General features: G+C 43.2%; 1 protein-coding gene across 3 annotated transcripts in view; it reads right to left on the bottom strand.

Moving 5' to 3' along the window:
- STAG1 (STAG1 cohesin complex component) overlaps window positions 1-23,236 on the bottom strand; it is a 185,976-nt gene extending 162,740 nt beyond the window's left edge. Inside the window, exon 1 of one of the 3 annotated variants that reach the window (XM_067002100.1) lies at window positions 11,329-23,236. The gene's annotated coding sequence lies outside the window, so the exon portion shown is untranslated. Of the gene's footprint in view, window positions 1-227; window positions 322-11,328 lie in introns of those variants that run through there. The other 2 variants (XM_067002097.1, XM_067002098.1) reach the window with 2 other exon arrangements.
- Window positions 23,237-24,016: the final 780 nt, after the last annotated feature.

Genomic DNA, 24,016 nt, shown 5'->3' with positions numbered 1-24,016 from the left:
CACAGAGCTTAACTACAGTTAAGAAATACACATCAAAAATACCAGCTAGTTACTAACAAAAGAAAAATTCAGGACAATTCAACTATCACAATTTAAAATCTTGGCAGTATTGTAAAACTACCAAGAGTAGTTTTTGTTTATATTTAGTACTGTTTCCTGAAACCCTCACCTTGCGCTAGCAGGTTTTCATGGAAGCGCATGTACTAAATGCCAAGTTTTTGCCTTACCTACCATCTCGGCTATGACATATGTCCTGTTCCTGGACTGTCCTTTCTGACCTTTTGCAAGCTAAGCACATGTTGAAGTGGAGAATACTCCCCCTATAAAACACAAAGGCTTATCTGAGAGTTTTGTAAGGACTCTGGATGATCAAGTGCCGCCTGCCTCTGTCAACGATACAGAAACAGGGCAGCAGTTTCTCAGCTGTAATGTAACCTTGAAAAGTGTTTCAATTTCTTTCTCACATCCTCCAAATCCAGTTCAGATCATTTTCTCATAGTTAAAGAGGAAAAAAAAATCACTTTCCCATTATATTTGCTGCTTCAGGATAAACACCAAGCTCTCAGCACCCAGCAGCACTGGTGCTGGGCTCACCACGACGGGGCGGCCCAGGGATGGCTCCCTCTGACACGCAGCAAGAGCACAAATCACACACAGTTATTGCCAATGTTTCATTTCCAGTTATAGACCTTCTAACACCGAAGAATAGTGAGAAAAGTACTGCATTAAAAAGCCAGCTTTACATCAGGATGAGCGCTTTTTTTTTTTCCTGCTGCCTGTGGACAACTGGCAGCACTCATGGGACACAGGACTGATTAAACAATATTGTTTGAATTTGACAATCAAGTTTCCTTTAGCCTTTTCAATAAGATACCATTAAACACAACTCCTAGCTTTGTATCCAGAGTTTTAAATTGTAACCAACTTTAATTCCAGATTGTAGCTGACCAGTTTCATGGATCAAACCTTTATGTAACTGAGAAAGAGGCAAGGTGTCTTAACCTTGAAAGTCATTCAAAAAGTGATACCCATTCACACATACATTCTTAATTGTTTTTTAAACACCAGTATAAATACATCAGTAATTATAAAAACACCACACTGGGCAGAAAAAGATTTGCCAAGACTGGTATTTCGACTGAGGCAAAAAGCAGGGCACAAGGCACCTACACGCACGTAGCCACACTCCCCTAGAATAATCTCAAAACTCAGATCTTTCTGACTGCTTGTATTTACATATATTAGATTTTTTATCAACACTACCCTTGAACTCGATCCTTTTCACTCCCTATTTGTTTTTTCTTATTCAGAAAGGTAGGCATGTCCCACCCAAACACACCCCTCTAAGAAGAAGCAAGCCAAGTTATCTTGCATTACTATCTCCATGCTGTAGCTGCTCCCATTTGCTTTCCAAATCTGCCTCTCCCCTTATCCAGTACAACCCCCCACCCGCCTTTCTGTCACCCTCCCTGTGACCTCCAGACATCAGCTGAAATTCAGAGAAGCGACGCTGGGTTTCTCTGTCGTGGTCCGAGTGCCACGACCATGCCCAGCTCCCTGTCCTCTTTTCCTGTGTCCCCTCCACACCGTTAGGGAGGCGTTCTCCAAGCGTTCCCGATGAAGGAACGCTGATGGTGCTGATCTTGGCGCAGCTTCCTCTCCTTCAGTGACCACGACTGGAGCCCCGCAGATCAGGCCAGAAGCAAACCAGCCCCCTGCCAGCAGCCAGCTCCCCTCCCTGTCCCTCTTCTTCCACCCGCCCAGGTGAGGGCCCCCACAGGCCCCATGCCCTCCCTAGTCCTGGAGTCTGTCCCCCTTTACGCTCCTGCCCGTGGGCTCAGGTCTGCCAGCAGGATCACCTCTGAAAGCCTGCTTCTCTCCTTCAGTCTCAAATACTTCCTCTGTCTCCCCAAGCCTCCCCTTCTAAGTTGAAAATATTTCCAATGAAAAACTGATGTGTTCACAAATGTCAAACACGTCCCTCGGAGAAGCTCTCCGTTGCTGTGATGCAGGTTGTGCTGACAAGAGCATAAAGTTGGTTCGGAAAACAAGGGAAAAGGGATGGAGGAGAAACTGGATACACTTTTTGGCAGCAGCCTGCAGTCAGCTTTGAGAAAAATACTATTTAACTGCATTCTTTCTTACCTTCCATAAAACCCTCTAGAATTCATTTGTTGACCCTAAACATTTAAATCCAAGCACTTCTTGGGTTCTCCCCCTGCCCCAAATGAGTCTCTATATTTATCATGCATTCTGCTTCTGTCTTCGTATTTGGAGGAGCTGCAGTGCTAGCATTCACAGAAACAAGGTGCATTTTTACAAAGTCCACTGTTTTCTTTCTACATAGATCTCCCATTATAATTAAATATCTGAACTGTGATGCTTACGAGTGAAAACTGAAGTCATCTTTTGACTTTTTTCTTCAGACCAAAGTCAAGAGGCCACATTAATACCAGCTTTGTTATCAGGATTCCTGGAACATAATCGTTTCTTACTAAATTAATACATTAGCACCATCATGAAAAATTGATTGTTTAAGTGAAGCCTACATGGCTCTTTTCCAATAACCTATTCATCATGAATATCATTCTCACACTTTTTCTTTCCTTCTGAAAACGTACCAGTATTAAGGCTGTGGGACTCACCAGGCTTTCCATTTTATTTGAGGGCTATGTTTTGTTTTTTTCCTTTTCAAACACTAAACTGTATAAAGTGATATTTACCAGCAGTCTAGCAATAATTCCCTGCTTGTCACTGGCAATGAACAAAACTGAAGGGTACAGGTATCCAATTTGACCTGAAGCCTCAAGCAAGCTGATTTTATCCCCAGCAAATGGATCACTGCTCTCAAGAAGTTGCCTAATAAAAAAAAAACAACTTAAAGCAAACAAAGTGGTTCCTAAATTTAAATTTTTTTCCATAACATTTCACATTTTTTAATGCATTAAGTTGAATAAAACCTTACTCCCCAGTGCACTGATCAGTGTGCATTCCCATCCTGCAACCGCTTGCTGCCTCAGCGTGACAGGGTGAGCATACCACCCCCTTTGCTTTAGAGAATTATCTTAACCACTGGTGAAAAAGAGTGAACAGGGAAACTCTCCTTCCCCAGACAACAGGAAAATCTCATCTAACAGTATTTTGCTCTTGTTCATGGATTTCTCTCTGTCAAGGCCCTAAGTGGATTATGTGGCTTTGGAACAGGCAAGCACAGTCCTACTTTAAATAGATGAATTTGCAAGAGCACACATCTTCAGCCATGAAGTGGGATCCTAAATCTGATGAACTACTTCACAGGGATCTGAGAAGGTATCGATGCATTTATTGTTTTTTCTGCTCTCTTTCCCAAGAACCTAATTGCTCTGTATTAAAGTTGTATTAAAATTGCTCTGTGTTCAAGATTTCCTTCACGAGTAAGAACATTATTACTGCTCTCAGGAATTAAGGACTCAAAAATCTGTGTTGCCATCCTGACTCATTTGAGTTCTCTTTTTAGTGTTTGTCCAACTGAGACTTCTGTGTACTTACACTTTCCTTGTGTTTGTCTTTTCCAGCAGTTTCATAAGCAGTGGAAACAACGATGCCTGGTTCTCAACAGATTGCTGTCCTATAGCTCTGCACGAATTCTGGTGAGGGTGCACGAAATAATTTAGATCCTGCTGCTGCTTTTATTTAGGGGCAGCGGGTAGGAGAGGGATAGGAAAGGGAGATTAATATTAACAAAGTAACTCTAGCCAGCTATCTACCCCTCACGAAAACCACAGGAATTTCTCTTTCCCCACCTCACCCCTCCAAATTTCAATCAGAATTGGCCACTGTGTTCAAAAGATGCACGCAGCAACTCAATCTTTTCATACATTAACATACCACGTGATGCCTTACCATAAAAATCTGAACCGTGCCCTATTTCAAAATAACTCAAGACCAAAAATTAACAATATAAAAAGCAACCTGAACAGCAACGCTTCTTGTCCTGCTCCTGTAACAGCCCTCCCAACGCCCCTCTGCTTGTCTGTCTGTCTGTCCCTGGTTGCACACCCTGCTGTTCTGACAAGGACATTAGTACCTGACACAGTTGCAAAGCCTCACTGCCTTAGAAAACCAAACCAAGCAGCATGAATCTTCCAAACAAGACATCAAACTGCCTATACGGATATATAAATCACACAGACCAAGAAAAGCCAAGAAATTCCCCAGAAAACAACAGGCAAAAATCTTGTTTTTCCATCCAAGCAGCATATTATTCACCAAGTCTCCAGGCTCCATTGCTACTTTAAAAGCGTTTGGAATACACATGGATGATTAGATGTGTGCTGAAAAGTTATTTTAAAGGACTGATTGCTCCGTGCACCAACTAATGGATGATCCTTACTTCAAATGCTTGTTTCACTATCTCCCAGATTTCAACACAGGTCAAAAAGAAACAATTTCAAATATCCCAGAGCTTTAGTAGCACAGGATTTAGTGCTTATCACTCTACCCTTCTGAGTTATGAGCCTTTTTATTTTTAGTAGAGGAGAGGAAGGGCTCAAAAACAAGCGAAAGGAGATACTACAAACAATTGTTTCCAGTTGACAAGCATTTTTTTTCCTGTAAGCGTACTACCTTACAACCTCAAGAAAAGTTATGAGGTTATATGTTATGAAACAGGATATGATAACTCTTCAAGAAGTTTAAGACCAAAAAGCACTTCACTACCTCAGCTGGTATCAATTCAAAATCTACCTGATAAATCTAAAGACTACTGCAAACACAGCTAATATCCATGAAAACCAGAGATATTTTTTTCATCTTTTTACCTAGCAAACTGTACCTAGGAACGTCTAACCCCACAAAACTACACTCCCTGAATAGGGGGCAGTTAGGAAGTTACAATAAATCTCTCAGTGAGTGTCTTATAATAGAAAAATAATAAATTGCTATGATAAATGCAGTTGTTCCTCCCAGAGAGAGATTTTAAACTAACTCCTTTCTATTTTCCAGTACTCAAGAGACGACATCCCTTAAAAGCAAATGCCTGGACTTTCCACAAGAAAAGCACAGCTCAACATCATAGGTTTAAAGAGACTCCCCTTTGCCCAAGCAAGTACCAAGAACCTAGGACAGCTGCATATGCAGAGAACACCCCACTCTATTCTACTTCAGCCACAGTAACACAGCCATACTTCAGTCATTCTCCCAGCTGACCTTCTGTAACCAGGACGTTTAGAATTGTTTTGCTGTTTAAATAAACTTTGAATGATAAGTGGCTTTTATGAACCTAGAAAATAATCTCAGAGAAAAGGAAGCTGTTTATGACTTCCTTGATATGCACTTGTAAAGCACTGGTACGAACAGAGAACATCGATGAACGCAGTCAACGAACAACTGTAAGGATGCGGGATGAGAGGCAGCCTCCTGGTCCAGTACAAGTTGTTTCTGTCTCCCAAATGAGCCAACAGCACAATCACTTCCAGAGGAAAAATTTCCATTTTTAAAGATTTTTTTCTTTACAAATTAATATTCACATTCTATCTGAATCTGAGTCTATTCTGAGAAATCTTGAAGTATCCTATTGATTGCATTCCTCCTAAGAGAAACACTAAAGATCACATCAATGCAATCATATATACAAAAAAAGTGCTCTAAGAGCACTGGTACTATTTTGTAAGGAATTTGAGTAGTTAAGGTAACAACCATGCACTTACACAGCTACATGTAACAAGAAAAAGCCCTTTCCCCATATTTTGAGGGAAAGTCAACTAAATTAATAGCCTTATTTTTCAGAAATACTTCAAGATGCAGTGAGTATAAACTTCAGAGTAACTGAAAGCAAATGAAAACATTTCCAGAATTATCTGTTCAATGACAAAACAGCAATTTTCCTGCTTTGGGTTTCAACAGGAGGGAATGGGCATGCTCAAACTCCGTTTAGGAAAGGCACCCAACTTTAACAGTGAGCTAGAACTGCTCAGATCTTGACAGTAAACTTCAATTACTTCTCATTATTGGCAAAAGGTAACAGTGCTTATACCAAATACTCAGCTAAACTTAGCTACTGTCATCTGCCTTAGTCTTACCCTTCAAACTTGGTTGCCCATGTACGTCTCTACTGCGGCAGCCCAAATTCTGCATGGTGTAAGCATGCGCTTGCTATACACAGAGTGTCCTCAATTTAGCAGAAAAGGGCCCATCCCAGTAAGAAGTAAATGAAAAATCCTGATTATGATCAACGGAATAGTGGAAAGCAGTTAAGAAGCAGCTGGTGACAAACCTGAAAGGCCCTGCTCTACTTAACCTACCACCACACAAAAGACAAATAACTGCCTTACTGCAAGGAATGAGAGAGAGTAGGTGGCTCAAAACCACAGGTATAAATCATTTTTGGAGAAATATCTTTCCAGGTGACATGATGCAACTCAATACTCAAAATAACCCGCTACAGGTTCTGATGAACTTCTGAAGAAATTTGTGCCACTAGGGAACTTTTTGCCGAAGTGATTTCCTTATTTCCCTGTAGCTCCTTGGCTACTGCCGGAGCTTACCCGAAGGTTTGCGGGTTGATCTGAACAGGAAGCAGCTTGGACCTTCTCCTGCTGCTTGGCTGAGCAGGTCCAGGCACCAGAGGCACACCTGGAGTCAGCTCCTACAAACACTGAGCTTCTCTTCATTTCCTTCAGGGAGCTGCCACTATACAAGCAGTAGTAACCTGACAGCTATAGCAAGGATAGCTTGAGAACAAGGTGCCAAAAACCTTTCATCAGCTAAAAACGAGGAAGCTGCTTGATTAGGCAGAAAAGCGTAATTTTTATTTCAACTGTGATCTCAGCAGCTCTAAAATCGAAAAAATCTCAGAAGATACAGAGCAGACAAAAATAACTAGTTTCTTATCCCTTATCAACTCAAGTATAAAATTAGATAAACATGCCAAGGACTATCTTCTCCAGTTTTAGCAAGGACAGGGGAATATCACAAATTATACCACATATGAGAAGAGAATCGTCTAGCTTCATGTTTCACAGCTATTTAACTAAATCCAACAGAGACTATAACAAGAATTTCAAAGCAGATTCTCCTTTTACACATACCCTCATGGGCTGCAGCAGGATTTTTCCTCGCTCAACTTTAATAGATTTTATAAATTAAAATAGCATCCTTAATTACTGCTTAGAGCTTTTATAAACTTTCAATATTCGAATTTTATTGCAGCCATTTTAACACCCTTAATTGGTTCATTCAAAATTTTTATGCTAAGTACTCTAAATTGGAGTATGCCACCACTGCAGAGTTTTCTAATACTAAAACAGCTTTTTAATACTGCAGATGAGACAGGTTCTATCCCCCACTTAATGTGGCTGAGCTCACCTCCCTGCTTCATGATACAGTTCTTGTTCAACACCACCCAATTTGCTTGAGGCCATTTTCATCATTAATTACATACTTCACATCTAGTACTGCCCTAATCGATTCTGAGTCCATGACTGGGAGGAAAGGTAAGAAAGTACACCTTTCATTCTTTAACTCAGCAGAGCCTTTTCTACCATTATTACAGTATTCTTCCCTTATGTCATACCTTGCCTGCTAAATAATGTTTTTCAGTATGGATATGCTTCTTTAACAGGCCTTTATAAAGCCTCTAGCAAAACATGTTACCAACTTAACCAAAGCCTCCAGACATGTCCAAACCAGAACATGTGCGCTAGAACTGCCCAGCGGCTTTCGCATGCCTGGCTGGAAGAGGCAACAAGAGAGAAATGGGTGCTTCAGAAGCTGTGCAACTCCAGAGCAATTTCCATTAGCGATTTTTAGGTTCATCAAAAGTGTTCCTAAGTCTGATCTTAATATCGCTAAAGACAGAAAATGGAACAAATTACCTTTCTGAATGAACCCCCATAGGTTTCTTGCTCTTTTCTAAGAACTCTGGAATCACTTCTGCGTTTCCATTCTTCCAGGAAGACACCTGTCTTACCTGCAGCGTGAAACCTGGACTTTTTTGTATGCCAAAAGCAAGTGTTCAGTGTTCTAAAATACGTATGTTGAAAATAGCACACCCTTCCTAAGGATTAAGGACTCCTGAACATAGAACTCCCACAGAACATAAAGTTAACTGCCCATTTGATACGTTTAGGAAAAAAAATTAAAAACACATCTACTAGGTTTTACTGCATTTGAGCTTTCTTCCTATGCCTTTTTTTTTTTCTTCTGATATCTATACAAGAGAAAGAGGTATGAAATTCATTTCTAAAACCTTTTATTTTTGCAGGCAACATTCAAAAATAGCATTAGGACGTAGCATTGTAGGCAGGAGTATCATCAACAGGTCTGACATGATATGCAACTGTAGTACATCTGGTGTCTTCAATGGTGTAAACTAAAATTTTAGATCTGACAGCATTTTATTACGTTGGCTCATTTCATTAATACACATAACTAGTTTTCTTACAGGTTTTGTGCTACAAGTTGATGACACATCTGGCACACAACCCTGGCCTAAAATAGATTCAGTTCTCCATCCCCTACAGGGCTGCAATTGAAGTCTTCTACCTGTGTTGGGTCACAGGAACAGCCAAACCTCACAGCGCCACAACTCATACCGTACCAACTAACAATTAGATGACTGGTCAGGAAAAAAGGATGCTACTATTAGAAACTTTATATGCTTTTCTAGCACATTCACCAGCTCACATTAAAGCAATGTGATTAGGTTGCTACTCTGCTGTATTAAGACTGAACTCACTTCTTTGCCTGCAGAAGACACAGGCAGTCACCACAGAAAGATCAATTGACCAAAGATTAGCATTTTCAAAGGCTTGTTTCAGTGCAATCTAACTTGCGGTTACTGCAGCTTTTAAAGAAAAATCCGTTTTAATGCCAACCATCTGAACAATGCTAGCTAAGTTCAACAATGCTAAGCACCCCCAACACAAATCTTCCTTTGCAGACAGAATTCAGGGAACTCTTCAGCGCTTTAGTCCCCACGTTTCACTCAAATTAATTGCTTATCAACATAGCTATCTTCCAGTTTCAGATATACTGGAAAGATTAAGAGAAAGCAAAATGAGCCAGTTTTTAGTAATGTCAAATTTCCCATACTGAAGCTAAAGACATCTCACCAGCATTGAGAGTAAAGCTAAGACATTCCTGTATTCTAAGGCTTTAGAAGTTTCATTACCCGTAGGTACAAAAACCTCTTCCACTGGTTTGCATTTATTCTTCGAAGGAGAGAGCACTGATTCTTTAAAACCAGTGAGCAGAAATGGAACAGTTAACGTTGCTGAAGAGGAGCATCCCTGTTTTCTTTGAAGGCAGAAGATACTTCCTGAACATGAAAATGCAATTTGGCAGACACACTTGAAAAAAGGTTGTCATTTTAAGTAGCTATTGACCTTACTCAAACACCAGGAAAATGATCTAGGAGAAACAGATTATCAGATTAATTGCCAAAGGAAGAAAGAAGAAAACTGAATGAGACTAATTCACTGGAAAAATTGGAACCTGAACACATTTTACAGTAATTTATTTTTTTTTTAACAAGGAGGTAAATAAATACAACAAAGGAGGTAAGGTATTTATCTTTTTTACTAGGAGGCAAATAAATAAACAAAACTTTTTTTTATTCAAATGGGAATATGTAAAAGGATGTTTATTATTGCCTGTTCCCTAACACAACATTTAATTTTTAATCTACATGCAAAGTCTCGGACTGATGATGACTTGGCTAAAGTTAGACTGCCTTAGAGGGAGATGGAAGAGAAAATGATAAGTATAGTAAATTTTGGCCTGCAGGTATAAAATAGTTTCCTGAAATCCACAAGCTACGGTCATTACAAGGTAATATCAAAATCAGCATTTAAAGTCTGTGATCTCTTTTCTGAGCAGAGTCTGTGTGTCTGTCAAACAACCCCACTCCAAGTTATGGGGGAAAATGAATCCCTCATGTCAAAGAAATTCACGCTGTGAGTAGGCAACGTAAGGGCAAGTCAGTTTGTTGGCTAGCTGGTGAGACTCTCACTCCTAACACCGAAGCACCCAGTTCTTTGCTGTCAAAGGCAAGAAATCCTGATTCAAGCTGCTATACCCCATATGCAGTCTTTTAGCTTCTGCTTCCAACTGGCTCTTGTTCCACTCTATTCCAGCTTTTCTTTTTCTTAATATCTTACTTTGTTTTAGATAAAGAAGAGTTACAAGTTAGTGAAATTAATGACAAGAACAAAAGGTTGGTTTGTTTGTTCTGTGCTTGAGAACTAAACAAAATCCCAGCAATTCTCTTTGACTGAGTGTTCATATACAGCCAGTGCGGAAAACTCCTTGACTGCTATGGAGGAGCAGGAAATGGGTTTGGAACATGAACAAGGAACAGAGTCTTCAAAACCTTACTTAGTCTGAACAGAGCAGAACAGAAACTGGCAGAATTGTGAAAATCATGAAACCAGAGCAAAGGCGGCAGTGAGACTGAATGGATTTTGAAGTAAACATGTAGAGCTCAGGCACCTCACACGCATCCAACGGCACTCTCTCAAGGAATTGGAAAGCAGCTGACTTTGGTTGGACATGCATATTTGAGAACTCTTAGAAGTGAAAGTGGATAAGAGATGGACCTTCTCAAAGGTTCTTCCTGTAATCTATGAAAAGGGGCAATATATCAGCAAGGTAAGCGATATAATCGTGGGCGCTACAAGGTGGTACATTTGAAGAACAACGTACTGACAGTCTCCCAGTCACAACAATAGGGAAGAAATCCGTATTCACAGAAAACTAACCAGGTGAGTTGAGAAACCATTTGTTTGAGAAACCATCTCCACTATACTCTGTTACACCCAGTAAAATGCTTAATTACAGAACAAAGCACGCTCCATTATGTAGACAGCCGCAGTAAGAATGTGGTTGCTACTGAAGTACAGGAGCAAAGTGCCAGCTCCTTTTCTACCTCCAGACAAACCTCAGTATCACAATTATTATACATAAGACCACAGACTACTCCCTCACTTGCAGAGAGATACCTGCCTTGCTACATGCCTTTACTAACAGCCACCACCAAATAAAAAGTAGAACAAAATACAGCTAGCGCTGCCAGGGAGCTGTAGTTTAGCACACAGAGGACATGCAGGGGAAGAGGAAGCTTCTTCAATCACTGCCACCTTAGATTTTCCACCACTGAAAGACTTGTTCATCTGCTGACAAACCAAATGTTAATGAATTTCAAATTCATTCCAAGTGTTTCCAGAAAAACAGAGGTAGCGTAGTGGCTACTAACGATTCAGCACACACAGACAGCATCGTAGCAGCAAGGTGAAACAAGCAGTATCACCCGTTCTGTTAGGAGAGCTGTACAGAGCACTTGTTCCCTACCGGAGGCATGGCCTGGAACAACCCCTCAGCCCTGCCAGGCAGATGACCTTGTGCTCCAAGCAGGAGCCAAACTGCTTGTGGAGGCAGCAGCAACAAGGGTGCGAGGAACAGAGGCTCATCAGTCAAAAGCGGACACTTTGGGATGACAGGAGGGCAGCAGAGGTGATAGCAGTGATTGTCACCTAAAAAAAAAAAGAGGTGGGACAACACTAATCGAGAACAAAAATGCACCAAAAAACCCTCAGGCATGTTAATCTGTATAAAGCTACTGAACGAACAAAATTCAGTAAAGCCTAAAAACCACAAGACAGTCTCATTGCAATTCTAAATTTTCATTTGGCCTCTACCAATAGTCCCAAGAAAAATGAGCTGGTAAAACACATTAACAGACAGTTTCAAAAATAATCAAAAAGGAATGAAATTTATGCCTCAAAATCATCACGCACATGATATAGTATCAACTCAAATCTACGTCTAAACTAACTCTTTGAAGATTACATGTTGACAGGATACAAATACTGTTATTTGAAGAAGCTGGGATCCAAACAGTTATTTAATAAATGTTGCAAATTAAATGATAATTAGAAGATTAGTCGCAAGGCCCAAAACATACCTCTTGGTACAAAAGTACTTTCAGCCTGAAAGAAACTGAAAGGCTGTGCTACAGCCCGAAAGAAACCAAAGTTGCAAATACAGTCAGTGCTGGAAGATAGTTGTTGATTGGGCAAATTTTAGAGGAAAACTAAAAACCAGAAATTACATTCACATTAAACGTATCACTTCTACACTTTTTTGGCATACATTTTCTTACTTTCTCATCTTTTCTTCTTTTCCTGCTAAAGCTGCTATTATACTTTTACCACGAAAAAGTAAATCCTCTTTCTGTATTGTCAGAGGTAGTCATAAGGATTTGTACCACTTTATAGTAACAAAAAACAGCATTTGAAATCAAAGGATGTAGAGAAACCAATGTTCCACGTACGCTTTCAACAGCTTAACATTGAACATACAAGGCAGCCTCTTTCTTCACTACTCTTCATGAATATTGAAGACTGCAGCTAATCAAATGACAACAGACAACTGCCATCAGGCAACAGCATCAAAAAGGCAAGTCCTAATGCTCTAGACAAGAGCAAGGAAGAAAGCCACAGCTCCTGTTTGATCAAACACATCAGCCAAGAAGCCAAGAAATCACTTATATTGTACATCTTGCTAACCACAAAGGGGAAGCTGCTTCCGCAGAGGGGCGAACACCCATTTGTTTTGGTGACAATTGTTTTCCATGCCGGTTCCCACCCTGCCTTTCACTCCTCCATTTGGGAGGAAGATGAGTATGCCCTTCTGAGTGACAGAAACCAACAGTGAACCCAGACATGCAGCCAAGTACAGGCTAATGCAGAACCTCAAAGTTGGATTGCTTGCAAAGCCTTACACCGAACGGTGAACAAAAGGAAAACAACTGAGCAGCGGAGCCCTGTGCAGAACACTTCAAAAATAAATAAGTGGAGAGCAATCCACCTAGCACTAAAGAGCCTTCAGCGTTAAAGCAGGATGCCCCGTTTGGGATTCCAGTCTTCAAGATAGGAACCGATAGGGGAGAGTCTACAAAGCAGTGAGTTGGGTCAGAAGAAAAGGAAACAAGATCTGCGAGGAAACACTGGAGAACTGGAAATTAAAGGCACGCAACCAGTGTTAGAGAACAGATCAAGGGAAAAATGACAGGTCAAATACATCCAGGAACATCAGAAATAGCTGGACATGAGAAAGTAGAAAGCAACGCTTCCTGCAAAGGTTGTCAGTTAAACCTTAAGAAAACATCAAGCAGCAAGAATATAAAGCACTGGAATAAGCTGCTTAAGAAACGCAGTGGCATTCCCAGCAATTAGGAGATTAGACAAGCATCTGTCAAGAATATTGTAAGTGATCTTCCCCCAAGACAGAGCAAAGGATTAACTCTAGGTCCTTCTTCATCCTTTTTTGTTGCTGTTGTTGTTGCTCGGTATTCTTCCAGGAATGAAGAAAGCCCAGACAGAACCACAAAAGTAAAAGTAAATAAATAACCACTCTAGTGCGACTCCTTCCTACAGTAAAAGCACGACTGGATAGAGATCTCAGGACACTACACTTCTGACATCCCTTTGTAGCTGTAAGCGCAACATAAACTTGGATTTAGAGTTATGTGGCTAGGGATTCCAGCAATGAACAAAAAAAAGTAAAAATATTAAGGATAACTAGATATAAACACAGTTTAATAGTCTCCCCAAGACCAGTTCTTTCATTAGATAAAACTGCAAAGGTAAAAAAAATCTTTATAGAATATATTCTCACATGAGAGCATGCCTGTTAGAGGATGAAGTCATCTGTGTGATAAACATTTTGCAATTTTACAAAAACAAATCAAGGCTTCTAAAGGAAAATAATTGCAAGACAAAACAATAGCATATGTCTACTTGCAAGCAAGTTGCTAGAATGCTGCAAAACCACTATTAAGCTATTAACCAATTCAACGTTTTGGGCAGTGGTCTTCGAGGAAATATACTGCAAGGATAAATCTGTGTTGGCAATACAGGAAAATTCTTCTGAGACGGAGTAAGGCAAAAAGGTTGTAAAGAACAGAATATGGAGAGGGCATAGGCATCTCCATCTTTTTGCCATCACAAATAATCAGGATATTTAGAATTAAGAGAAAAAAATAGTATCAGAGTCACTGGGTTTCACTGGTGAGAGCCCTGCTGGCCATGATATTCATACAACAAAGTCACCAAAGTGCTCCCCAGTAGATTGATGTCTTGCCTGGGTGTAAGATTCATCACAGCAAAATTGAGAAGTTCTATACGTGAACACTTCTGCTCACCTTTGAAGGGCACTTTGAAGCACTAACAATTTTGACCTTGTAAAGGTTAAAAGCAGTTTAGGTTGTTCTTTTCCTTCTCATTCCACTATAATGTTATAAGCTGCCCAAGCACTAAAACCTCCTGCTCGTTTTTACTAATTTTCCCATGCTGGTGTCAATTTCAGTTGCTCTGGAAGATTTCAGCCAAAACAAATGTTCTCTCCTAAACAAAGTTAGGAAAAACATTTGTTCATTATTTGAGTTCTCGGTAACTTTTCATGCTTTGGAAGAAACGTGAACACAGCACAGAAGATACACGACTGGCAAGATCTGCCTTTTAGCAACCTTATGACAGCAGACGAGGAATTCAAAGCCTGGTTTTCAAACCCTGGAAGTTATGCTTAAGATAGCATGGTGTTCGGGGAATGGCCTGTGTTTACACAGTAGCAGACTGATGTCTGTCAAACTCCCGTCCGTGACAAAGCTGGAAGGATACAGTGCAGGTTACTCTCAATGAGGCATATGCAATCTGTTCCTTATGTGAAATCTGCTGAGTGCAGATCTACTCCAAAGAACGTATCTTATGGTCTCTACTAAGCTACCATTTACTATTTTGCAGATGCTTATACACTGGTTACTACAGATTTTTTTTATTTTTTTTTTTAAAGTACCAACTTGCAGCTATCCCACTAAAGCCACAGAAAGGTCAGTTACAGGTTTTTACTCTGAAGCAGGAGAACTCGGCAGTATTTTCCCACTGAAATACTTAAGGGGAAAAAAAAGCATACTTACCATGGCCACAAAATTTCCTTTATCTCATATTCAGGAATTAATTTCAATATTTTTTGTTGGAATATAACAAAAATATTCAGTTTGCAGCTAAAAGCCTAATACAGGAATTTCCAGTCTGAACGGTTCATTTGTCAGAGACATATATTGCTGGAAACGAGATCTGAAGAACTGCCTAACAATACCCATCCCAACCACAGGCATGCTCATCTGAGCCATCTATAACAATGCAATAACCAAAGTTCCCCTTTAGAATTAAAAACAACAACAACCACCAGCAGCTATGTCCCTAACTGCCTGAACCTACATCTAAAAAAAACATAAACAAGGTCATTCTTTGTGTCTACAAGTTTTGGTCTTTGTTGCTGTAAAAAAAATAATAAAGGGAAGGTTAGCAAAAGAAAGATGATGTTCAGATCATTTCCAATCTTCTACCAGTATCTTTTTCCCCTTCTTCACCACAGCTTTTTGTCTTCTCAATGTAAACCTCCACTTCAGGGAACTCTGCCAGTAACTTCAGCCACGGGAGCTTGCAGGAAGAACAGAATGGTTCTTAAGCTAACCTGAGACACATTCTTCTTTTGAGTCATCTCTGAAAGAGCCTGACATGCAAGGAATATTAGCAATAGCTCGAACAGAGATTAGAAAGGATACCTTTTTTTCTTGAAACACAGCCGGAGCTGTAGTTACTGTGCACAGTACTTCCTTTACTAGCAGCCACAGGCATGCAATGGGAACAATTTCGTCCGTTTATCCCTGTCACTCTGTTTGGTCCAAAAGGAGCTCACAGTACAATTATTTCTTCTAGCTAGCCACAAGTCAACGTTTTTGTATATTCCCATGTTCTTCAATCACGTGTTTGTTCAACTGTATATCCCATAAGCTTTTCCCTGCGTCCTGCTCACCCCGCCAGTAGCAGGGAACCTGCACATGCATTCAAATTTCAAACAATCTAAGTAAAACCAGGCGTGCTTTGTGACAGCAATGGCACTACTCGCATTCACCGGTCCTGTAGCTGCAGAGATCAGAACCAGGGAACTACAAATCAGTTCCGATTGTCCCCCGCACTCAATGCTTTTTGTGATTACCCTCACAGAAAGTCATTATCTTTTGCCACAAGCTTGAATACGAACACGACTTACAAAGGAGCAACACGTTGCCTTCAGGACAAAGGCAGACACAATAGTTAAACTCTAGATGTGGGTGTTATCAAAGCATGACTTTAGGTCAAGGAAGTTGTTTGAGGGAGATGCAACAAAGGAGCTGACTGCCAAAAAAATTTACGAGCAAGTCAGATCTGAAAGGGTTATTCTTAGCTGCTTATTTCACAATAAAATCAACTACATCAGTGGCATAACCTAGCAGTGCTTCACAATTTACTACAGAAGATACAGGTGGCGTATCCTGGCATTGCACCAGCAGAGACTGCAAGTTCTGCACAAAGGCTCTGGACAATGGTGAACAACATTCTTGCAAAAGGTCTGGTGATCCTCGTGGGTGAAGTCCTGGCAGAAGTCTCTTGGAAAATATTCTGAAGGATTTGAGCAGGATACACTTTCGAGTTTTAGCAGTTTCATAACAATTCATTTGCCTAGAGAAATCAAAGTATCTAGGAATTAAGGGCAGCTACAACAGCCAGCCATCTGTTTTAAGTGTGACTTTTTGCTTCCCTGCTTCCCTTGGTTCTTACTTCTCTCACTAATATCCTTTTCTTTTCCCTCTGAACTTTCTACCTGGACAATGACACACAAGCAGTAAGAAGAAATCAGAAAAGTAAGGCGTACCAGTGAGAAAAGTTTGTTTTACCAGCTTTAATGGCTACAACATTAACAAACATTTCAACCCCAAGACAAGAGGTTCACAATTCAACAGTCACCTCGGGCGCTAAGATTTGCGTACAAGAACCACCCACGAGTACTTTCGTTCCACAATGCCAGTGCTCTGCAGTTAAACACAGCAACAGAAACGTGTAAAAATCTTTCCTTTGCAAACACAGCTTGTTCTGGTTTCTTTGGGGAAGAAAAATAAGTATTACAGTATGATCTTGAAGCACACATGTTGAAAAAAAAAAAAAAGCCAGAAGCAGGGCATTTCATTTCCATTCCTTTTCTGAGAGCACTGGTAACATAGGTTACACCTGAAATTTGACTAACTGTTGCCTGCGTTCTCCCACTCAATGCAACAGAGAGCAAGTCTTCAAGTCATCAGACAGGCTGCGGGAACAGAGTCCCTCCTTCCGTTCCACTCAGGCAGTTCACTTGTTCCACTTCAACACGGGGATACTCGATGGGACCTGCCTGCACGTTCTCACTGTCATCCAACCTACCGTCCTTTCGTCTGCCAAACGGGCAGCACTGCCATAATTCAGATTGGCCATTTTAAGTGAAACACAGTACTCAACATCTCTTCCTCTTGAGGTTCTCAATGCACCCAGCATCTTGCACAAAAGGGTAACAATTAGTATCCAAAAATTACCTAAAACGCATTTTGAGACAAAGAAAATTTCAGCTCAGTGTTAACCACTTTGGCAGAAAACGCTGGTCCAAATGGAGCTTACAGCAACGATACATATTAAAAATATTTTTTAAAAATGTCCACATGAGTGGGAAAGGCAGGAGATGCATGCAAACCTACAGAAATTACACCATTTCTGCTGACCCTTTTTAGAAGGATGAGGAAGGACACATCAGTGAGTTTGACTTCCATAAATGCAAGTAGAACAATCAGCTAGAGCTAAAATAGAAAAAGCCTCAAAGAGCTAAAGAAAGACACCTGGAACTGTGGAATAGAAAGGAGATGAAGAACAACAAACCGTGATCTGTACCTAAAAGGGCAGAGGATCAGAAACGTCAGTCTTTCAGAGAAGTCCTTCAAAAGACTTGATAGATATCCTTACCATTTTGATCTTCACTCAGACTTTCATTCTCCGAGCATTATATACAGCAAAACACATGTCAAAGACAGCTGAGAAGAGTTTGGAAGCAGTCAAAAGCAGGCAGACTTCAGCTCCATCAGTGAGGAGGTTCTGACAGCAACTTGCACGCCCTGTACTATATTGTTTTGTTGTATGTTATTTTACAGTATCACCACAACTGTGAATTTGAACTTGTGATCCTACAGAAACAGGCCTACACAAACGCATTCTGTGTGCGTACCCTTCACTCTCTCTGTTCTCTCCGCTAATTCCCACTACCCCTAATTTTCAACCTCTGGACCAATTTCTGCTACATTCAGCAAGATCACATGATCGGACACCAAAGAAGCCATGTAATGAAGACTCAAAAGAAAACAGCCTTCAAAAATTCTGCTGCCTGAAGCGGTGCTTACTCTTGGGCACAGTTTATAATCGTGTCTCCTCTCCCACCTAACACTTGGTGATGCCACAGTCCAGAGAGCCTCACAGACCAGCTAGTAGAAGCTATTCTAGAGACTAAACCAGTAGACAGCAAAATAATAATTAAAAATAAATGACAGCATTTAAAAGGACAAATCAACCCCACTTTCGTACAGCAAAGTCAAGTTTCACAAACCTCCAAGAGTTCTCTAAAAAGATCTCCCTTACCCACACACCTATAGACTCTTCTGGATAAAGCCTGCTTTAATTTCTAAGATATATGTTAAGGTTCTTCACAAAAGGCTCCTAAAGAAACTAAGCTGCTGTGGCAATAAAAGGCCTTGCATGGATACGTTATCTGGTGAAGAGATGGGAAACAGAGCAACAACAAGTGGTTATCTCTAACAACAGACTAACCTACCAGTAAAGTGACACAGGTGCACGAGCTGGAGCCCACGCTCTAAGGCATTCTCACACCTGGAAACACACTGAGTCCATCTGAATCTCCCACCCGAAAACAGGATGAGTTTTGGGGAAAATGGTTGTGGGGATTTAAAACGCTATTGCCACTGACTCTGCATCACCTCGCACTGATCTGATTCAATTCGTTCACCCGGCAGAGAACCGCCCCTCCCAAGCAGCTGGCTGTGGCCAGGTGGTGAACCCAACCAGCTCCACGAAGGCCGGGACCAGCAACAGCAGCACGAGCACAAAGGAAAGGGACAGGCCGTGGAGCAGATTCCCCTGTCAGCTGCGGCAGGCTGGCGGCCCAGCTCGCCCAGCTTCCGTGACTCCCGTCGTAGGAACAAGCTCGCGCCGTCCTAGTGAGCATGTCTACAGCAGTGCAAAACTGGCACATTTCTCACTTAAGATGGACTTCATTAGTCATTTGCAAAGGCAGTTGTATTTTCCACTCTCAAACATTAACACTTCGGTATCTTCCTGCTCCTATGGAATTCTAACCCTCAAAAGGGGAGGGAAAGCCTCGTTTGGGGGAGAGCGGTTCTCAGCTTGTCATTTGATTTTTCTGTTCCAAAAACCAGTAACACATGCTATCCTCTGCTATTAAAGAAGCACGCGTCCAAGATGAATTGTTTTGATTTTTTTCATTGTAGTAAATATTTGGAATTTAGAAACACTTGTGACGCACAGGTCTGTTCCTGTGCACCTCTACAAGGAAATATTTTTCCTACAAGCTGAACAATCTGTCAATGTTGTTTTCACTCGGCTAACCTGCCAATATAATACAAGTCTGCTCTGTGGCAAGTTACAGAATATAGGCTCATTTGATTTATTTATAGAATAAATGGCACTTATTCTCGTGAACTCCTGCACAGCAAGTAACACATGCTGGCTGCATGTTGCCTCACGCTGCTTTCTAGTAAAACATTACTTTTGGGAACCACCCGAAACAGCTCGCCTTTCAGCTGAGGGAGGCAAGGCTTCACAATTCAATCTCTTGCTCTTGATTCTGCAAAAAACAACGGTGGGGTGACTGGAACTCAGAACACGCTCCCACGTCAAGCTCTCCAGTCTGACACTGCTGCCAACTGTGGCTGAAAGGCCTAGCCCATCGAAATACGCCATGCAACCGACACCTTCTCGCGTGTTTTAAGACAGACTACAAATCCATCCCAGGCAGGACGAGCATCGTAGCCATGGAACAAGCACTTGACATGCAGCTTGGGTCTGGGCAGTGCTCTGGATCTGCACATATACAAGCTGGGGGCCTGAATGCTTGAGGGGAAAAAAAGTTATATGTGCACCATCTGTACCAGGTACGGCATCACCCATACAGTGGCCGTTTTCTTCCAAAATAAAGTGGTTCTAAGATTTGTGTAAATGAAAGCAGAATTACCAAATTCACCAAGGTTAGACTGAACTTACATTTCAGAATAGGGCACATGATATCATTTGGGACCAGTAAAGATAACCTGACAAATCTATCGTGCAAGTCATCCTGCTATTTCAAGTATACAGTTATTAAAAGCATTTTACAGATTTTCCTCCAGAGATGTACATGAAAAAAACTTGTAAAATTATTGAAACCAGGAGTGCAGTTCCTTTAACATTAGCAAAAGGACCTAAATCCCCGGGTGTTCTCTCACGGACAATACACACAGATTGTCAAGTGGTGAAACCACTACCTATATTCAGATATTCAATAGGACTTGTCAGATTGTCGGAAATGGCTACAAAGTCAGAGTTAAGTCAGAAGAAGACTGATAGAATTTCCCCTTTTCAACTCCTCCTTGGTTCCTTCAGCCAGCTGAAGGTGGTGCTTACCTTAAAATGAAAAAATAAATAAATAGGGATCTTCCAAAAAATCACACCTGCTTTTGGAAGCATATTTTCACACTGAAAGTTGCAACATGGGGTCATAACGTTCTCTCAAGTTATTTTCTAGAGGAACAAAGAAAGGTCTTTGCATTCTGATCACATATTCAACATCCAAATCTACAAAGTGAGATCAGTTTGGAAGTGCAAAACACCAAAGAATAAAGAAGAATAAAGAGCATCTCTAGATGCCCTGAGCAAAAACAACACAAGAATTATCTGCTGGTGACCTCACACTTTCTAAGACTTCTCCTTCCCTTCCACGAAAGAAAACTAACTCTACACCCTTCTATTTTTAGCCACCAAGAGAACACAGCTGCACTGCGAATAAGGCAGAGATGGCAACTTGCAATAGGGGAGTGTGAGAGCTCCACATGATAAACAAGTGACGAGAAGAAAAACCCCAAAAGTTAAAAAATAAAATAAATCACCAAGTATCTTACAAATTTTGGTTGCCATTTCCAATCCAGGTGCCAGTATATCAGATTTAGATGAGGTGCATCCTTATCTCAGCGCCAGACTCCAGCACCGCCTTTCAGTTTTGGCTTCAAGCACCCAAAGGCAGAGCCTTACCCAAACACTCAGCGCTTCCAGGTGCAGAGCTGGGAAAACCAAATCTCTGATGCCAGCCACCCATTCAGTAATAGCGCCGCATCAAAATTCGCTCTGCCATCACTGCACAACTTACGCAGATGAGAAGCCAAGTTTGTTGGTTTGGGTATGTCTTATTTACATAACTAGCGCTTTCATATCTTCGGCAGCGTGTTGGAGTCTTTCTTGCATTTTGCTAGAAAACAATTTACAAATGCTATGCTAAAGACATGTTCTTATCCCAGTAACAGGACTTTTCTTAGTAAGTCATCACAATTAAGCGTTCCTCTCCCACCACATCTTTACACTCCCACAGGCTCACTTGCCTACTAAAATTATATTTAAAATGCCAATGTTGAGCCACCTCATATCACAGCAAGTCTTTGCAACAAAGGGAAACAGCAAGAAAGCAAGTTCAATGTACATATTCTTCTTTACGCAAGCATTCTTTCAAATCAAGAATATTCACCCACCGAGTTCCTAAACATCCTGAGTAACTCATTCCGCCAATGCATCCAAATACTTAATGTTCACGAGCCTTCTTGGCTATCAAAAGGTGCGCCGCAGTTTCAGTAGACGTTACATAAAACTTGGCGCAATATGAATGGCAGGCTACAGAGATAGTAGCTTATCTCCTAAAACCTTGGAGACCTCTGTTGTAAAGCTTTGAGATGATGATTCCAGCTGCTCTCAGAACTTCCATCCACAATATATTGCTTGTGGAAGTTTGGCCATAAACGCAGCCTCAGTGAACTTCAGCACATTTGTAAAATGTGAGTCACCACGGGACACCACGAGCTGCCAGCTGCCACATGCTCTGGTCCTTAAGCTCAGCAGTTGCAGCAGAGGTGCTCCGAACCTCCACAGCTGGCCCTAACTGTTCATTGAGCTTCAGGAAAGTACCATTTTTCACTGCTCCCTCCTACCGCTGTAAATCCATCGGCGTGTCCATTGGTGGTGGAGACCAAGAATTTTGCCGGAGCACCCTGCGTTGAGCAACCAGTAACAATTATGTCCTATCAGACTAATCGCAGCCCCAGAGTCAGCCTCTCCGCCCTGCTCTCCAGCGAATCCTGCTGCGTCACTGCACCGCTGCTTGGACCAGCTTGCCATTTCAAAAGAAACTCGCACCCGCCACGAGAACTTTCTCGGGCTATCCACCAAAGGTGGTCACGGGAGAGCCAGAGAGAAAGGATAAACCAGCCTCCAGTGCCTCAAAAGAACTTCTCCCCATGCTCAGGACACCTTTAAGCAGAAAACGTACATGTAGCCTCTTGTCCAGTGATTTCTTCAAATTGCTCGATGGATTATAATGTTGAAATACTCACTCAGTGACCTCGTTATCTACAGATGAGCAAAAGCTCACTACGCAAGGCAAAAACTCCTTTGGATCTGGAAAATCTGGACTCATCCTTCACTCACACCACCCCTATCTCTGCTGTAATAACATGGGGAAGTTGGGCAAGTCTTAAGATGCCTGAATCCAGACGTTAATGTCATCCACCATACCAAACACATGAGACAACGCAGGAACAGTTGCCTTAGTTCTGTGATCTGGAGAAGGCTTTTTGTCCCTCAACAACTTAGTACAGGCTATGACCAGATTAACTCTACAGAACCAGAAGTACCATGAAATTGTGTGGAACACATCATCAATACTTATCAAGTGGCTCGATTGAGTTTAATTAGGCCCACGCTGCTAGTGGAAACTAAGTTTTTCTGACACCAACATTGGCAGCCACGTCCCGTTAGCGTGCTCCACGGCCACGGCCGCCCTCCCGCTCCCGGGAGCGCAGCTCTCCCAGAAGGCCAGGCCCCCAGTCAGCGGCACCCCACGCAGCTCCGGGCGAGGCGGGGGCTGGTTTGGGGCCATCCAGCGCCTCAGGACCCCGCCGGCTCCCACACGGCTCCCGGCAGGGCTCTGACCCATGGCCACGTCTCGCAGCCCCATCACCCCGGCGGCCAGCCCGGTGCCACCGCTCCGTGACACGGCCCGGGGGGGTTCCCTCGGGGCTGGCCTCGTGTCCCCAGGGGGCCTCGTGTCCCCAGGGGCCCTCACGGGGCCTCCCTCCCGCCCGCCCGCCCCCACAACCCGGGCACGAGCACCAGCCGCTCCCGTACCCCCGCCGCCCCTGGACGCCAGCCAGGCGCCGTCCCGCCGCCCTCCCGCGGGCCGGGCCCAGGCAGCGGGCCGGGCCGGGCCGGGCCGAGCCGAGCCGAGCCGAACCGGGCCGGCTGCGGGCGGCCGGCGGCTCCCTCAAGTTTCCCCGCCCGCGGCCCCGGCAGCGCCACCCGCGCTCCGCCCGAGCATCCCCGCGGCCCCGGGGCGCGGCGCCCGGGCCCGGGCGGCGGAGGGGGGGGTGTGGGGGGGGAAGGCCGCCGAGCCCGGCCCCGCGCCCCCGGCGGCCCCGGCGGGGACAATGAGATGGCGGCGAAGAGCGCCGCGCCCGGGGGACCCGCCGCTCCGGCAGGAGCCGCCCCGCCCCGCGCCGCCTCCCTCCCCTCCCCTCCCCTTCGCCTCTCTCGTCGCACGGGCAGCGCCCGCTCCCGGCCCGGCCGCCGCGGAGACCGAGCGAGCGAGCGAGCGGCCCCGGCCCGCTGCCCCCGCCCCTCGCGCCTCCATCTTGGATCGGCGCCGCGGCGCCCGCCCGCCCCGCGCCCCGCTCACCTCGGCCCGCGGCCGCGCCGCGCTCGGGCGGCGCCCCCGGGAGCCCCGCGGAGCGCCGGAGCCGGCCGGGGCCGGGCGGGTGCGGGCCGGGGCCGGGGCGGCGGCGGCGGCGGCGCCGGCGGGGGCCGCGCTCAGC

Source organism: Anser cygnoides, chromosome 9, assembly GCF_040182565.1.
Source record: "Anser cygnoides isolate HZ-2024a breed goose chromosome 9, Taihu_goose_T2T_genome, whole genome shotgun sequence".
Lineage (NCBI taxonomy): Eukaryota > Metazoa > Chordata > Aves > Anseriformes > Anatidae > Anser > Anser cygnoides.
The sequence above is the reverse complement of the archived record's forward strand: the minus strand, read 5'-3'. Positions and strand labels throughout refer to the sequence as shown.